The sequence below is a fragment of the Macrobrachium rosenbergii genome, chromosome 21 (assembly GCF_040412425.1).
Source record: "Macrobrachium rosenbergii isolate ZJJX-2024 chromosome 21, ASM4041242v1, whole genome shotgun sequence".
Classification (NCBI taxonomy): domain Eukaryota; kingdom Metazoa; phylum Arthropoda; class Malacostraca; order Decapoda; family Palaemonidae; genus Macrobrachium; species Macrobrachium rosenbergii.
Window position 1 is genome coordinate 21966163 of NC_089761.1, and position 19996 is coordinate 21986158.

The 19996-nt window shown below is 34.5% G+C and overlaps 1 pseudogene; it reads right to left on the reverse strand.

The window, feature by feature from the left end:
* Positions 1 to 698: 698 nt before the first annotated feature.
* LOC136849803 (transformation/transcription domain-associated protein-like) overlaps positions 699 to 19996 on the reverse strand; it is a 69799-nt pseudogene continuing 50501 nt past the window's right edge.

The following is a 19996-nucleotide window of genomic DNA, read 5'->3' on the forward strand; positions in this document are numbered from 1 at the left end:
TACTGCTGTGTTATCCTTTTGCCAGACTGCAGGAATTTACAGGAGTCACTGGATCTCTTGCTCGCAGTTGCAATCAGGATCATGGCATTTCAAAGTGGGATTCAACTCCAGTCAGTTGTTATAGATGTGTTTCCACCAGAGGTGGGAGATTTCTGTATGAAAGGGAGTGGTTTGTATTTCTGTAAGAACAATGATAAAATTGAAATTATTTGCATTTTTCCCAGTATACAAACCAGAGCATATGATCTCACTTTCCACCTTAACTGCCCTGCTTTGTCCCTAAGGCCAAAGGAAAAAAATGTTTAGTGACAGCAGGTGAGTAAGGGGTATTCCCCTACTAACCCCTCATAACCAGCAGTTAATCTTGTTATGGACCAGGTTTGACTCACTCCCAGCTCATCTTGAAGGATACTCCTATATAAAAGGCTCTGGTTTTTATACTTAAGAAAAATACAAATTACTTTAAAAATTTTATTAGCTGTAATATGAATTTTCCCTTGATTAGATATTACATGAAGTAGAAATATCATGCTTATATACATTGCTTTTTTTTTATATTTGCTTTTGCAGTTTATATGTATATTTTCATATTGTTGAAATACACATATTTTCATTTTGTTGAAATATGCAAGCCACTACGTTTGCAACAATGATAACTTTGGTTGTATTTTTAATTAAGGTTTGAATAACTCTAGAAATCCTTTCTTAGGTTTAATATAAAACACCTAGTACAAAAAGTTGACCACAAATATTGTGTGGAATTTACAGTAATTTTATATACAAATAAATATCCATTTGCTATTTTCATTTTGTTACATATTGCTCAGGTAAAACTAGTTTTGTAAATTTACACATATACAAATATACAAGAGGAAAAATGTACAAACACTACAACCAAGGATGCCAAGCTGGGTCCATACGACATAAATTGTCTACACAATTTACTGCTCGTACTAGCTGAGTAACCTGGAAAAGATAAAAAGCATAAATATACTAGTTGAAAAATTACTGGAGCTTTTGTTACATTAGGAAGCAATAACCTAGATTTCTTTGGTAATTCTCTGTTAAATAATTATTGATGGTAATAGCTTTTGTTTTGGTTATCACTGTCACTATAGTGGTTGCTCAGCAGCTAGCACTTGAAGGCATGTATCTTCCAAACCTGTGGCTCTATTAGTGTTTAACCCTAATATGTTCTTACTATTTCTTAGCCAGAAAGACCATACCACAATGCCAACCCACTTGATTTTTGCACAAAGTTTCACTCGCCTTCAGTATGATAACTTGAAACAGAAAAAACATCTATTATGCTTGTACTTTTATATGCAGTGGAGAGAGAAGGTAATAAATTCAAGAGGTGTGATTATAAAATGCTGAGATTCATGGTTAGTGTCTTTGGAAGACTTTTTTTTTTTTTTTTTTCACATAGCTTCCTGGACTTTTAAATTATAAAATACAGAGGCCATTAGGACTGTAAGGAAGGATAAGAAGAAAAGCATGCCATCCACATGGGAAAGGCCTCAAGGTCAAGCCACCTGGATCAGGAAGAGGACCTGGCAGACAAGGAAAGCCATGAAGATGGCAAGGAAGGACTCTGGAAAAAGGCATGCCAGCTACATGGGTGAAGAGAGTTTCAAGGTCAAGGCACACTACCTGAACTAAGAAGAGGGCCTCAAGGGCAAGGCAGGCAACTAGATGGAAAGAAGGCCTCAGGGTCAATGCAGGCCACATCCTAGAACTTAGCCCAAGGATATCAGAGATCCAAAGGGAGGAAAATAAAGAAATGTGGACAGGATTCTATGTGAGAACAATATTAAGGAGAGCGAGGCTTGTACTTTTGGGCCAAGCCAAGGGATGAACTTACCTTACTATCAGCACCATCACTGGAGGCAAGTGACTGAATACGAGTTGTGATAGCAGTTACTGCTTTGTTGACTCTTGATATCAATGCTTCACCTTCCATAGTACCTGAACCTTGTGTGGCTTCAGCCGTTCCTGCCTCCTGTCTCTGCTGCCGGAAAATGTTAGAGAACTACTTTCAATGCAGTATCCGTTCAAAGTTATACCAGTAAACTTCACTTTTAGTATATCAAGCAGGACAACTAAAAAAAATTTTTTAAATCTTTGATTCATATAATTTTCTAACAATCATACAAAAATATTTTTCATGCCTCCCTAATTCATATAATTTTCTAACAATCATACAACTATATTTTTCATGCCTCCCTAATTCATATAATTTTCTAACAATCATACAAGAATATTTTCATGCCTCCCTAACCATTGATACAAGACTAGTTTAAAAAAAATCATTAGTTACATGATTATTTTATGCAAAAAAAAAAAAAAAAAAAAAAAATCAACAGATCACTTTTGAAAAACATCTTGGCAGAAAAAGAATTGCTAAAATAACAAAGTGACGATAACACTAGGAATATTTTTCTGATGAAGCTTCCACTTTTTTACCACATCTTTCTGGTTTTGAGCAGAAAACAACTTACCTTATGCCATGTAATTATTTCATCTCTCATGATGGCCCGAAGAAGTGCACTAACTTTGAAAGATGGTGTTGCAAGACATCGAGCAGTTGCTACCATGGATGCAGTAATTGGTCCCGACACTCCAATACTAGTAACCAACTCAGCAAGATTTGGTGTCAACCTGAATGGCACAGGGCGATTGCCATCCAATTCACCTGAAAGTTAGTTTTGTGTGGTGATGTGCAAAGTTAAAATCAAGAAAAATGACAGAGCATTTAGAATTTATACACAAGTACTTTTGAAGGCAACAGTACAAGCTTAGAATGCCCAAACAGAGCTATCTGATTAAAAAAAAAAACCTTCTAGAATAATTTTATCAGGTTAAGTCTATATTTACCCCCAAAATTTTTCTAATTATACTGGATAAATTTTCTGAAAGGAATGTTTCCCCTTGTGTTGTAAAACTCAGCTAGTTGGGGAAATTTATAATTCACTTCACTTACAACAAATTTGAAAAACACTGGGAAAAACTGTTTATACATCATGAAATAAAACTCTGCTGGGAAATTCAGTGGTGACAACTAAAATGCCAGATAATAAGAATCTTACAAACATTTGACTCTTCACAAGAGCCTACTACAAATGCTATTCTGACATTCAAATTGATACTGAAACCTGAATCTCAAAAAACACTAACCTTTAGCATCGTCGATATTGAATTTGAAATAAGCAACATTGATTAGACCAGAGTCTTGATGGATATACATCATATCTGGGTAAAGTTTTGTCAAATGCAGCAGGTATTCCATAAGACCAATCAAGGCTAGTTGTACTGTTAACTGGAAAAGAAAGAAATACAAAATAAACAAGGTTTAAATCAAAATTGCATCCTCATTAAGTTACAGCCCTAAAGATTATTAGAAAATGACCTACAGTATATAAAATTATGTTTAGGGTATTTAAAAGGAAACAACCTGAATACAAGGCTTTAAAAACTTTTCAAGAAATTTCAACAATACTGGTGATATAGGACAAGTAACACAATGCACTTACTATCTTTCTAAACGTCCAGTAATGTGTTGGATTAGGGAATGTAGTTAGTGCCCAATCTCTTAGCATTGTGCGTGGCACCATTGCACTTTGAACTTCTTTTACAATATCACGTAGCACCTGATGGGAGGCCTGGGACCCACGTGCCTAAAGACAAGAATAAAGGGATAAATTTAGGGATTTGGTAAGAAAAAATTGCTTCGGCTCAAAAAATATCTTAAAGAAAAAGTTGCTAATCTCACCATTACAATAAGTTTCACTAGTAAAAGTTGGCAATCAACAGACAAATAAAACTGGAGAGCAAAGCCTACTTAACAAGTGTTTTATGACAAAATTACAGTGTAATAAGTCAAGATAGATGAATCATTATTGCAGTTAATGAAAGTTTTATGCAAAACCTATATTACCAACTTAAAACCTTTTCATAAAAGTGATTTTAACCTACACATACCTGAACAGCAGCAAGTCTCTCGTAATATCTTGTAACTGGTGTATCTGGCTCCAACTGTTTTTTAGCACAACGCAGCTTGTATATATCCAACAATGACAGAGATGAAACATTGTCTTCAACTAGCCTCATTTGTGGTGAAACAGCCACTACCCTACTGATACTCAGGTTAACTAGTCGCCGACTTGTTTCCTGTTAATTAAACAGTACATGACCCAAAATTAAAACACTGTATTTTACTTACTCCTTTTCACTCAACAAAATTTCTTAGAAATACACAGCATAAGAAAATGTAAAAAAGTAAATTTCCAAAATGTCATAAAATCAATGCATATAATACTATACATACTGTTATAACATATGATTAACTGATGTATATATAATATAATTTCAAAGGTAATTGCAGCCAAGAGCTGTCAAATAAATGACAAACTGATTTTTAGAATCTAGTTGTGCAACAGTCCCTACCTAACAACAGATACTCAGGACCGTTGTGTAGTCAGCAGCTAAAGACGTTATTTAAGTGCAGTCATTAGTTGGTGACTAATTTATAATTCAGAAAAAGTGACACTCGTGGAGTTACGGTAAAATATGTACTAATGGTTCCTACACTAGTACATACAGGTACAAAGTATCACTGGAAATGGTACTTTCAATGCTATCACTAACTGCATATTTTCTGAGTTCTCATAAAGGCCTTAACCTATAACCTGGCCAAAGTTCAGGTTTGCATGTTTTGGGAAAGTTCTGGCAACTTCCCCCTTTATTATTTTTATATATAAGTCTGTACCCTTAGGTTTATTTGTACAAATTTAGTAGTTAATGTATTCTTTTGAGAGCCTTAATTTTATTAATTTTCTCTTATCCTCAAACTTTTTATCATAATTCTGTTTGATGCTGGCTCTTTTTCCTTTGTACTTTCCCTTTTTAATGCATATAGTTTTTATTATATTGAAACAACAGTATAATTTTTTAGGGCTATAACACAGTGTACCAGACATGTATAAAGATCTATACCTTTTGTTTGGCAAAGAAGTGATTCATCATCCTCAGTAACTGTAATACACGCTCTTCCCTTCTTGCATCGCTCAGAGAATAATCATTCACCACCAAGTATGGATAAACTCTTCCATTGTGGCCTCTTATATGAAGACGTCTTGCAGCAGTTCCATGCTTCTGGACAATATCCACCCTTGGCATAAATCGAGCAATGCGGATGTAATAATGGGAATGCTGTAAAAGGAAAAAAGATTTTTTTTTTGTGAAGGCAATAATAGTAATGATTTTTTTTCAATAATAGTAATAAAATGAATTTTTTCTTCAAACGGTCTTTTCTCAACTCGTAATGACTACATGAAAAAATTAGTAAAGAAGGAATAATATAATAATTAACAGGTAAGAATGATATGCGAGGAGACAAGAGAGTAAAATGATAAAAGCAATTTATTAAACGTGGGATACAAACCCAAGATGCTGAAACTCAAAAACCAGCACAAATAAATCACACCTGAACTTATGACATTGACAAACATGTATTTGATGATTTGGTAGCAGCTTCATTAACTTTTCAGTTTTGTAATACAATACAGAGACCCTAGCCTTTTGTATCCCTTGTTCAATATATCTGTCGTTATTATTTTACTCCATTTTTTGGCTCCACACACAATTCTGCTTTGTTAAACCATTATTTTTTACATTTCCTTCACTCCATAATTTTAAATGTATAGGAAATTAATAAAAACCTAATTTAAACCCCATGAAGCATCAGATCTTATCAGCACAAGTCCACTGGGAGCTCAACCTTGAAGTTCAGGGAACTCACCTCACAAGTCACTTTCATCAACTGCAATCTAAAAATATGCTCTTATTACATTTATAAACTTAGTTTTACTGGTCAAACCTAATAACTTACTTTTGGAAGAAGGAACTCCCCAGGCAGTTCTACCTCTGCTGTTTGAAGGCTGAAGTTGCTTAAATATCTACATTTTTCTTCAATCAGGAACCACCTGTTGGAGACATTTTAATCAAACCCATGGAAAGACTATGGGGCATGAATTCACAAAGAATCTTAATAAGTGAACTAAAATTATCAACACTTACATCGACAATTTTGCATTGGAATTTCAACATTATACATGTATAATGTTTTTTTTTTTTTTTTTTCAGAATTTTAGTAAATAGGCTGTATGACATCCTGTTCTGTAAAATTACAAGAAATTAATTTTTATCTCCTAACATAAGATGATGAACTTAAGTGTCACATTCATTTGAACAAGTTGGTCAAGCACAGATGTAAGAGACAACCATTTTAAGCAGATGTATGTAAGAGACAACCATTTTAAGCAGATGTAAGACACAACCATTTTAAGTAAAACTACCTAAAAGGAATAATCAGACAGGTTACAGTAAGGAAATCTAAGTATAATCAAATTTCGTTTTATGATTAATACATGAACTGTGAGGTTTTAGACATTTTAGTTCCTCTGATGTACTTTTCTTGTAGGAACTGCTTACAATCATATTCACAGGAAAGTGATTAGTCTTCACCTACCAATTTTTTAAAGTAAATTGTGCTAGCAAATATTTTTAGGATGAACAAGGTCTGAAAGACTGCTATCATTAATTTGACACTTTTTCTTCATGTGATCTGACTTCAGATATTTCACCTTGGACAATTTTTTCTGATAAATGTGTGTTGCATGGGTTCCTCATCTTATTCTTATATGTTAATAAAACAACTTTTAGGGGATACAAAATGTGAAAATGTCTACATATACAGTCAACTCCAACCTGTGGTTTAATTATAATCATGGCAAGTCTGATACCAAACTTTGGAGACCCTCCTCTTGTGTAGCTACTGTAAATATTGTTATTGACAGCTTTTACCAGTAATCAAACTAATGATTACTTCTAGCATTAAGCAAAATCAGTTTAACTTTTGAACCGACAAACAAAAAATTGTTTAGAATTGTAAGCAAATTCTGCTTTACTTCATTCTATGATAAAAAGCTGCAAAATACATCAGCAACCATGTGGCTTGACAATCTCTTTAAATTTCTGCCAGTTGCTCCTTTCTGAAACAGTCTAGCATTTCAACTTAAAAAAACCTCCCTTTTCTTTTGCTGTGATATATATAACTACCACTACTTGAAGGAATGATATACTTTAGTAGTTACATTTCTCATAAAAATTTAAAACTTACTTGGGTAAAACTTTAACTCTAGCCTCTAAAATCTTAATCCACTTCTTGAGTTTGTGAATAAGATTGTGGAGTTTCATGGCTCCTAACTGAGAAAAGTCAAAGTCAGTAGTGAATTGACCCTTCATTTTATGGAATACAGGGTCCTGCACAATTGCTTGTGCTCGACGAGCAAGAGACTCTGAAGCTGCACTAGCATACTGGCCTCCACCACTGACTGAGCTGTTGATATTTTCTGAAAAGCAATTTTATGAAAATTAAATTGTTACTTTTTTTCTTACACCAGCACAAATTTAGCACACTATTCCAATAAGGTGTACAGGGCACAATACATGTAGATACAGGTGAATAAACTCACCAATTCCAATGCCAAATGTAGACACCAATTTTTTGACAAAAGATAGTGTATGAGGAGTTATGTTTGCTTCTGAGACTGCTCCAGAGTTTTCAAATGCCACTGCATAGCACTTTGCCAAGGCTTGTCGTAGCTGCCGCAAAACCACCTCATCCCAATATTCACGGAAACACACCATCTGCCACAAAAAGGAAGAAATCTACAAATACCTATACAGTACTGAATACACAAATACTTTAATCACACTCCAAGAAACTTGCTTGTCATGACTGGTGAAAGCATATTCCATTAACTTAAAAAAATATCAAATAACCTGATCAACAATGCCCTCTAAGGATGCTAATACAGTTGGATGTAATTCCTTTTGCATATGCATGATACGTGAACATCGCCACATTGGTTCAGTTGCTTTGATAGAGCCAACAGCTTCTGTTCCTTGCTGCTGAGCACCTTGTGTAGGTTGCTGTGCTCCTGCTTGAGCTTGCTGCTGCTGCTGAGATTGTTGTGCCTGATTCTGCTGTGGGGTCTTTTGACCAGCAGCCGCTGCAGCAGGATCCACTGAAACAAAAGATAAGCATATGAATTTCCAAGTACTCTACCAGTTTAAAAGATATAATTTCTTAATGACACAAACTTAGGTACATGTTTATGTAAATTTAATACCAAAAATAATACGAAATAAAATATTCTTGCATAATGTTTGGTAAGAAAACAGTAATAACAAGGTCTGGGTTTACCACTTTTTATCCTTCCTCGTTGTTCTATCTTCAGTGTTAAGTACAATGTTCTTATGGGGAAATACACAGCTTGTGGAAACATTCGTCCAACTTGGTTCAATAAATTTATTATCACCTGAAAAAAAAAACTCATATAATTTCCTTACTTCCCTGTTTCCTAAGCACAAACTGATGAATAAATCATTAATTAAAACAAGAAAATTCATATAAACCAGGAAGCTGACACCTCTGTCATCAAAACACAAGAAAGCTCGCACTTTTCGAACTGGCCCCAGAGAGGCACAATGAGAAAGAAATAAAAGAAAATATGATACTGCCAACATCGCCATTAAAGAAATGCTAATTGAGCCCCACCCCTTTCCATTACTCTGGATTTCCACTACAAAGGACACCAGAAGAACCTATTTACTGTATTTTTCCTTGCCCTGAAGTAATCGAGAACAGATTTCTTCTTGATTGCACCAACCATTCCCATAGTGTATGCAGATTGTCAACCTTGCTAGAAACCTGAGTTGTCAGTTAATGTGTACTTATTTATGAAGATTTTTCTTTCTAAGCCAAAACAATATGGATTCCATAAAATTATGCTATGCTAGCCTAAGCTAGGTCTTGTACAATAAGAAAAAATGAAACATCGCAAGTACACTTTTGGGGTGTGTGAGTATTTGATTCACTTGATTTTGTACTTCAGATAGTTGTCAAACATATTTTGTATAACTTACAAGTAGAACATCTGTTAACCCTTAAACGCTGACTGACGCACTACATCGATCATAAAAATTTCTAACCTTCAAATAACTTTTGACTCAGACCGAAATGGTTAAAAACTTTAATTGCAACCTAAAATTCTTACATTCTAGTAATATACAATCATTTACCTTCATTTTGCATCAAATTGAAAGTCTCTAGCACAATATTTCAATGTATGGTAAATTTAAAAAAAAAACTTTTTCCTTATGTCCGCGCGGTAACAGCCGAAAATTTCAGAAATTCTTTCGTCATTTTGTGGTAATTTTTACACAGTTTTATATTAGCCGTTACATAAAGTTTTATATATGAAAATGTGTGCAATTTCATGTAAAATACAACAAAAAACACGCAATGGTTGTAGCTTTTATCAGTTTGGCAATATTTTCATATAAATCACGATAAGTGCCAAAATTTCAACCTTCGGTCAACTTTGACTTGACTGAAATGGTTGAAAAATGCAATTGTAAGCCAAAACTCTTACATTCTAGTAATATTCAATCATTTACCTTCATTTTGCAACAAATTGGAAGTCTCTAGCACAATATTTCGATTTATGGTGAATTTTTGAAAAAACTTTTTCCTTACGTCCGTGCGCGGTAACTCAGCCGAACATCTCGGAAATTCTTTCGTCACTTTGTCGTAATGTCTGCACCGTTTTATATTAGTCGTTACATAAAGTTTTATATATGAAAATGTAATTTCATGTAGAATACAACAAAAATAACTCATGGTTGTAGCTTTTATCAGTTTTGAAATATTTTCATATAAATCACGATGTGCCAAAATTTCAACCTTGTCGACTTTGATTTCGATCGGAAATGGTCGAAAAAATGCAATTTTAAGCTAAAACTCTTACATTCTAGTAATATTCAATCATTTACCTTCAATTTGGAACAAATTGGAAGTCTCTAGCTTAATATTTCGATTTATGGTGAACTTTTGAAAAAAACTTTTTCCTTAAGTCCACGCAGTAACTCGGCCGAAAGTCTCAGAAGTTCTTTCGTCACTTTGTTGTAATGTTTGCACCATTTTCTAATAGTCGTTACATAAATTTTTATATATGAAAATGTGCGTAATTTCATGTAGAATACAACAAAAAATAACTCATGGTTGTAGCTTTTATCAGTTTTGAAATATTTTCATATACATCACGATAAACAGAAAAAATTCGACCTTCTGTCAACTTTAACTTGACCGAAATGGTCGAAAACTGCAATTGTAAGCTAAAACACTTACAGTCTAGTAATATTCAATTAATTACCTTCATTTTGCAATAAACGGGAAGTCTCTAGCACAATATTTCAATTTATGGTGAATTTTTTAAAAAATTGTTTTTTACGTCCGCGTGTTACGAATTCATGCATCATTTTGTGATAATATTTTCTCTGTATTGCTTTGATCGTTTTACAATTTGTTATATACCAAAATCATCGCAATTTAGTGTACAATACAAAGAAAAAAAAATAACTCATTAGCTTTAACCGTTTTGCTCACAGCACGATTTGTATACAATTATATATGAACATTTTTTTTTTTGCGCTGTCATATATTTCAATATTTATATATGATGATATTTTTTTCATTTCTGATGGTTGCATACTAAACTTCAGGCAATGACAAAAAAGGGAGCCAAAAATGAACTCTTAATCTTAAAAACTAAGTGTGCTGTCATTTTTTGAAAAAAACTTTTTTTTCAGCTTCGGTGCTAACTCCCGAACGCCGCTGGCATACGGCAGACACTTTTGTAAATAGAAGCTCGCCGTTTAAGGGTTAATCAATGTTGGCTAGCAATCTTTTTTTCTCTTGTAATTATTAATACTGTAGTAGTAGTAGTCAAAGTACTGCATGTATATAATTACTGTCCTGTAGTCACAGTATTAGATACATAAGTCGACCCTCATATTCACGAGGGATGTGTACCACAACACCCCCGAATAGCTAAAATCCGCGAATACTTGACACCCCTCTAAAAACGCTCATAACTGCCTATTTTGATAGTTCAAACATGATAAAAAAAATCTCTAAAATTGCTTATACCCGAGTATTTTAAATAGTTTTATCACAAAAAATATATTAGTCATGAAAATATGAAATACAGTAATTAGTGAATATTTCTCTATGAAAAATACCGCGAATAAGTGAATTTTCCGCAAATAATGCGTTCCACAGAAAAATTCACAAATCCAGAACCGCAAATAGGCGGGGTCCACTGTACTGTACATAATTATGTAACAAAAATGGCAGCATAGTTGCAGCAATACAGCTATACAATTATCATAAAAAGATACAAAATACCCTATTCATAGTGAATATATTTTAACTGGTTTCATGTTAGTAACTGTTTAATTTGCACTATATATTAAGAACTGTCTTTAGCTACACAAACAGCTTCTGAAATGGATTAAATGTGAAAATTGAGGCTGTACTATGTAAATAGGGACTGACTTAAAAAAATCTAGTACCATAAATACAAAATAATTTTGTTTCTTGTTACTGTTAGAAAAGGTAAAGAAGAGCTGGTTTATGGAAAACACAGGTTTTGACGTAGGAAAAACCTATTTTTGGTAGTCGCTGTTGAGTCCTCAAAGGAGTTACCTTCCATGGTCTACCAGAGCTCCATGGTGACCAAACCAATATCAAAGAATTCTCTTCTAATTTAGTTGGTCTTTTGGCCAGGTATTGTGTCGTAATGATTAACTGCTATGTTATGTTAATGTAAAAGTATTCAATTATGAAAGCTAACAAGTTCATGTACAATATTTCTTTAGCAGATGGCAAGACTGTTTTCAGTTCATTCCCAAAGTTATGTCAGTCACTTTCCTGAACAAAAGTTACTTTAATCTCAGTCAAAAAGAATGCAGCTTCAGTTATATAACAAGATTTTATTGGTGAGAGTTTGTGTGGTAAAACTCATCGGTGTGACATGTCATAATGCATGCTGATTTGCTATTAGAGCTAATAATTACAAAAACAAAATTAAGTATAGATGTAAAATAAAGCTAATAAATTAATTACCTTTCCTTCAGGTCGTACTAGACATGTTAGAAGCTGAGGTATCCAAGGCAACCACTGAATTGGTGGTACACCAACACAATATCGGTCAACAGCATCACTTAAACTTCCTTCAGCATCATCATAACTTAGCAGCCAAAGTACCTGAAGGGAAAATTAGGCTTTCAAACCATGAGTGACTGCAATGCTGATAGCTAATACTAACTTGACTTTCACAAGGAGAACACATTATTTTACTTTGTTCACAAGTTTAACTTGGAAAAAAAGAAAGTGAAATTAAAATAACTATGCCATACAATATCAAAAATTTAAAAAGGTTTTTAAAGTACAAAACAAAGACAAAGCAAAAATAAAGACAAGAGACTAAGTGACATTAGAAAAATGCTTTAAGTACAAATCTGGTAATACATGGCAAGGTTTACATATTAAAAGTAAAAATGGTGAAGACAACAACACTTTGTGTGGATCTAGATGTAGTAACAAGTTATGAGTTAAGACTTTTCTGAGTATTCTGCATCCACCACCATACAGTCTTAATTCTTTGTCTTCTTACACACAGAAAGAACATAATGACGAGAGTAAATTCAATTACTGTACTATGATGAACTGCATAGGTAATGGGGATAAGTGTTCATGCAAGTGCCCTTACAACTTTATGGCTGATTTCATGGCTAAGCCAAATACAGTACCAGATGAATGATGACAGCATACAAGGGAATTATTTAGGAAATACAAAATTTTCAAACAGTTATTTCATATCCTTATCTATGAACTCCGTAACTGTCATAATTCTCTATAAAATATAGACTCTGTTTCATCAGACTTGAAATGAATGATAATCAACGAGAAATAATTGAATACCAACGATATAAACACATTACTAACCTTTGCAAGATATTTACGAGACTTGGATTCATTCTGGTGACGAGAAGCATGCAGGTAGCAAGTGATCGCAGAAACACCCAGGTTTATATGTGTTGAATCTCTGGTGAAAAGTGCTTCCCAATAGTCTCCCCAAAGAGCCCATGCTTTTACAAGTGTATCATGAAGCTGCACAGCAGCACTTAAGGCTTTGTTGGCTTCTTCGCTCCGACCTATCGATGTACAAAAAATTATTTTTTCGTTTACTTATTACTGATGAAGTATCATCACACCAAAACAACACACCAGAATCTCACTGGGCTCATCTTTAGGAGTTTTTCTTAAATGAAAGATAAAAACTGAAGCAATGAAAAACTAGAGAAGTTAGACAGCTATGTGAGAAGAGACCAAAGAGAATAGATGAAAAGTTTGACTAAAAGTGAACAGATAAAAAGTTTAAGGCATAAAGCTACACTGCTGGGGTCCTATGGATCAGTGCACAGAAATTTAGTACTATCTAAAGTACAGTAAATTGCAGGGTCCTGACAAGTAAATGGAAATCTCTTGAAACGCTGATAATCACAGGCAGAGAATAAGTACTGTACAGTATTCTAACAGAATGTGCATATACAATTCATCATAATTAAAAGTATATACGTATAAACAATTCATATAACAGAATTGACAATGATCCTTGTACATGACTAACCTAGCACAGGATAACCATAATGAATATACAGTCAAATAACTAGAATACACTCATTCATATCCACAAGATAATTATGAACACAGAAGTGAATGTATACCATAATAAAATAAAACTTGAGACTTGAACACTTCCTGTGGCACAAACAGGTTGAAGAACACTGTACCACATCCACAATGACATGGATACATAGTACTAAAAATGCAAATGTAGCAAGAATGGTACAGAATGGAACACACAACTTACCTAACTGGGATAAAAACATTCCTTTTAGTGCATAAAATTCTGCTGTCATATCCTTGTTAAAGAACTTCAAGTTGGTTGATTCTATCACTTCAAGACCCTTAAAATACAAAAAATCCTTATGTTAATAACTGATGAAAGCCTGAATGTTAACATTTACTGTCTCAAAACAGAAAACTATTCATGTTTTCCATTACTACTCATATCAAATTAGTAAAAATAGTTCTGTTGTATGCCTTGTGATGACCAAATACTTATTTATTAATAAATTGTTAAGCAATGGTTTCCTACAAGAATTAATACACACTCGTACAAGTGCCACAGTTACGAACATCTCTACAATCTCCTACTGTCAACTGTTACCAATATTATACTGTAATAAATTTCTGTCTAACTGAACATTCATAAGTAAAAACACACCTAAGTGTTGTAAAGTAAAAGGCCTCAGTTTGTTGTAACTTTTTTTGTCTTTCAACTGCTTTGAGACTTACATAACTTTCACTAACACTACTTCATACACTGTAATTATATTTAGCTGTTTCCAAAGGGGTACAATATTATGTCTTAAAGAGCTAAATATCCAATTTTGCAGATAGTAAAAACATGCTGTTAAGTGCTGTAATGTACAAGGCCTCAGTTTGAAATAACTTTTTCTTGACTTTCAACTTCTTTGGGATGTTAATCCTAAAGAAGTTGAAAGCCATCTTAACTTTTAGCAACACTACTTGTATGCTGTAACTGCATTTACCTACTTTAAAGGGATAAACTCTTTGGACATCGATCTTTAGTACCCTAAATAGCTACATTCTTACTTATCTGATAATTGATATATTAAAAATAATTGTAACTATTCTTGCAAAAGCCCTTGCTATACACTTGTGAACTTGCAAACGTCATATCAAGTATTAAAAGTCTGTCTGGGTTTACGTATAGATCACCTCCTACCAAATGCCTGATCCTACTGTTACATCGTACTTCAACTGACTGATAGTTAATTCATTCAGCTGGCATCACATACCTCAATTTGGCAATTAGGAAATGTGGTTACGGAGAAATTACAAAACCTAATAATTTTTTCTTTCCCCTTTTTATATTGTTGACAGTTTCCTATTTTAGCAGTTTTGTGTTTATTTCATTTGGAATTTTGTCTTAGGAGTTGTTTCATACATATGGCTTATTATACAATGATTTCTTGCTTCAAATCATATGTATTATACCTCAACCCTTGTAAAATAAAGTCTGAAATGAAAAAAATATACTACTGACCCCTTGAAGCTCATTCTTCCCCATTCCTGTTGCTGTGGCCATCTGATGGTAGCACTTGACCTGTTGTCTAATTTTCTGGAAACAATCTACCACAGGTACGGAAGGGATGGTGTGTATTCTAGAGAGGGACTCCAGACACACATTACTCAAATTGTGCTTTCGTGCAATCTTGCCAAAATGAATAATTGCTTGAGCAGAAGCATGCACGCCGAGCATACTCTGTAATAAAGAAAATGAATTGTAAATATAATGCAAAATAAATACAGGTAGAATAACATGTCTCCAATCATTTGCAAGACATTTTTAAAAAAGAAATGGCTATCCTTAATACCCAGGATAACGACATACCACTTCCCTCAATATGTAAGACTGTAATTCCAACATCTACAGTACCTCTGTTAATGTAAATGCTGCTACCTTGCCACCTTGTCTTGAGTGCCAAGTCAGCAATATTCTTCCCCTATGATATTTTTTCCAAGCTTCAACAACAAATCAGTGTGTCCATGAAGAATTATTACTATTATCAGGTAATTTAACCAGGTACCGTGTCAAAATACTACTCTCACTAGGTGGCCAGCATTGTTTGTTTTTAATATAAAAATTTAAATTTTACTCAACTACAACTCAATGAAAACTTTACAAGATAAAATAAGGAAAATGACTGAGTCTGAAAATAATTTGTTTACTCTTATGTTCCCAAGACTTGGTTGAAGTTTGGACATCCACATTAGCTTCTATGGACTACATCCCTCTCCCTGATGACTGAATTTATTGAGGCATTTACTAAAGCGTGATGTTCAACACCAAAGCTCCTGCTATTAAAGCAAACAATTCCCTACCTGTAGGTCCCTGTATGGAGTACGGCCGTCAATTCACCTCATGGTGTATTTTACACATTACTAGAGGGTGTACAGTACACCATGTTAGGTGAATTGATGGCAGTACCCCATACAGGGATCTAAAGGTAGGAAATTGGTTGCTTTTACTTTATCACCAATCCCAATTCCTTTCTTCATTCTCTTTGTCAAACCTTTCCATTACTTAGTGCAGCTGCAGGGTTTTCTCTCAGTTCCAGCTTTAAATCCTTGGACTTCACCTTCTTTATTTTCTGGATCTCTGTATCTTGCTTTCCAATCATTCCACCTGTCTTTTCACTGTCTTAAGCACTGAATGGCTGGAAGTGCCCAAGTGTCTGACTTGATAACCTATATTTCATAAATCATCATCATCAATCCTACCTTTAGATAGGTCCTCGGGATTCTTACTGGCAGATTCCATCAACTTACCGGTGATACAAGAACCCACTCCTGCCAGTTACCAATAACCATCATTTCTCTAAAAAATTTCTCCGCAGAATCAGCCACTACTGGCAAAAGTGCCACTGATGGCTTTGGAAGGGAAGAAAATGGACTTTAAGCCAAGGCATCAATGCCTGAAGGACACTTCTTGGCTGAAGCAGAGCACTCAATTCACTTATCTTCTCAAACAAGGATCAGGAAGGGAATATATTTTGGCAGTTATTATTAGCTTATAGCCTGACTTAGTTTTTTTTTATTACTTTCTTTCAAATCATCTTGAGTAGTTCCTACAGCAATGGCTTTTGGGAGCTCCACGCCAAAGGAAATACTCCCAGGTGCCCTTTTTGATTTAAGTTCAACTGCTGAGGCAACCTGAGAAAACAATGGTTACCTCTCAAGGCTGAAAAATACACACCAGTCTCATTAAAGGATGCTTCATTGTGATTAATAAGGGGTGCTCTTTATCCTCATCCAATAAATTCAAACTTCTTGTAAGTGTTCACCAAATCTTATCGTCTTTCATCTCGAGATTGTCAAGCATCTGTAAAGAATAACAAGGGAAATTTCCATCCACCTCTACCGAGGAATATTTCCTTAAAAGTTCAGACTGAGTGATACCTATTATGAAAGGGATCAGAGATCATTGATGATTTGGAAGGCTTCATCAACATACTATCATTAGATGGAACTTTAGCCTCATCCAACACAGGTATACTATCCACAGTTGCAATCCTGGAAATATCCAATACCTGAGGTACCTGGGCCAAACCAAAATTATCTCTGGTAACAACCAAGTCTTGAGAGATTCCTTCTTACAATGGCTGGAACAGGCTCCACTCATAATACAGGGGTTTTGTCTGATACGGTATCTCAAGTCCGACTATGTTAGGGTTTGCATCTGACAGCCTCTCAGAGGAGCCAAGCAAGTAGGAATTACAGTGGTAAAAACTTCAGTTAGTCAATTGATCCAGGGGTAAACGACAAGTTGCACATAATACTACCAGTCAGTTGATTAAAAGGTGGAGAAGCACATGTCAACCATTCTTAATGGTGACTGAACAAGGTTGATAGCAAAGGGTAAGCCCTGGGTTTGAGCTGTAGACTTTATGGTACTCAGGACTACTGCGTGTGAGTAAGTGTAACATCACCATCAAATGGAACTGGTATGCATCTTTCATCTTTTGTGCTTGTGCACAAAGCACATTACTGTCAATCTTATTCAGTCACATACACAACTTGATACAGATTCATAAGTCAAGAGTATCTTTTGAACTATTGACTGAGTCTCATTTGGGGTAGAACACAAGGTAAAAGTTCTAAGGGCATGAGACTGACCTGACTTCAGTAAATAATAAGTAGCTTGAAGATCATGTACTCTTCTCTTTTTTTGCATTACAAGAAATAGTATCAACACTCCTCTTAGACTTAGGCAAGATGCTAATATCCAACTGGAAAGTCATGGGCATGACTCTCTACGAAACTGTGTTGTACCTGAGCTAAACCTGGCTTACAAGAGGCTTTCCTACATGAATGGAAGGAAGACGAGTAGCCTGCTACTACATCTAGACAAATGAATTCTCTGCTGCATTACCCACAGATGATCCAGGAGTTAGTCCAATACTCTCCTCCATGAGTGATAAACATGTCATCAATTGACATGTTCCTCCATAGGAACTGCATAATAAATGTGGATCCTTTGCTAAGGAGGGACTAAAACTTGTAAGCTACTTAATGGAAATGCTAGCAAACTTCTCAAACATGGACATGAAAAATATATTACAATAACAACACTAATCATAAAAAATATATATGTACTCATCTAGAACAACACAGATGTTTAGCACAGCAAGAAAAATAATAATTTAGATCTCATACATAATCAGAACATAACTATTCAGTATGTACACAATAATTAATAATCATAATACACTTGATCTGCAATAATACCATTATCCAACTAAAATGGGTACACTTAAAATTTCAATGAAAAAACTCTTCTAAAAAAAAAGTTCCAGAGAAGCACTGGAAAAAAAGCATCAAGACCTGGGTGAAAGGGATAAAAAAAATTAGTTTTAATGAGAAAAAATCCTGCAATGCTGAGAGTAGTAATGAAAGGTGTGCCCAGGCTGAAGATACAAAGGGGAATGACTGGCAATTCCTTATGATTTTGGGGTTCAAGGATGTGTGACCAATAGGTTGAGTGGTCGTTGTCTCCACTGTACAATGTCTCTCTTACAAGTATTGACTGCATAAATACGCTAATTTAAATATATGAGATTTGTGTAAAAGAAAATAACAGTTCATTTTTAAATCTGAATTAACATAATCTTACTTGATTCTCTCCCGAATCCGTGTAGTGATTGACAATAAATTGATAATGATGCTGACGCCAAGTAAAGATATCTGACCAATGTGAAAGATCATCTGCAATTACTGGCAATCTGTTCCGCCACGTCTTCACAATAGCTTTCATATCATGCAGAGAGTTTGTACGGCCATGTACCAATCCCTGGTGAATTTGACAAGCCTCTTGTAGTTCCATAACCTATAAATAAGGCATATTAATAGCAAAATACAACTTGTCAATGAAAAACAACAGAATTTACCAATCTGAATTCTGACAAGTATGAAAATTACAACATGACACATTTATACAAAAGAAGCCTATTCAAGGCAAACACACTTAAAAATGTTTTCATATAAAATAGTACAAATAACCAAACCTGCTGTGCTGCTTGCAAATATGGTAAGTGAATATGTGACACTATATGGGGAAGTCTCTTCCATTCTCTAATACAAAGGACAGTTGCTGCTTCAACTAGTTTTTCAACCAGCTTCAAGTGCTCCTCTTCAGGATGACATATAGCCAGATAGCCTCGATAAAGATTAACCTGTAAAGTACAAATACAGTAAGTATACCATTTAAACATATGAGATATCACTAAACAGATATTTTTAAAGTTATGTAACTCTCACTCAATCTTTCTTTCTGGACTTCAGAACCAGAACAGTTCCTCTTCCTCGGTCCACTTACTTTCCAAGCCAACTCTTTTGGGTATGACTGCTCAACATGAGCCAATGCTTCTTTCATTCGAGCCCAATTCGGTACCCTCCAAGAACTCTCCAAAACTAAAAGAGAATTCCCAGATGCATCACTGCTTCCATACTCCTGAACGAGATCCCACTGGTTCAATTCCTTAGCACATCTGGAGAGAAAAATTTCTTTTTAAAGCCAGGAATCACAATCACTTTTATTATTCAAGGATAAGAATTTTGTTACTTGAATAATCCCTGAAATGACAAGGAAAAACATTTCTTTAAAAAAAGCATAAAATATATGTTTACACAATAGGAAACACAAGGATACTTTTAAATACAATAGGAAAGGATAGTTTTAAATGCACATCACTAGAAAAATGAGATTACTGGGGACAAAGTATGCAATTACTGATGTAATGGCACTAGACTGCTAAAAGACATAGGTTGTCTTTCAAATATCAAGGAAAAATATTCAATGTATGTTCTCTCTATGGCTGGAATTTAGCAAATGACCCAAAAATGCAAATCATACAAGAAGCAGGCTGAGGAAAA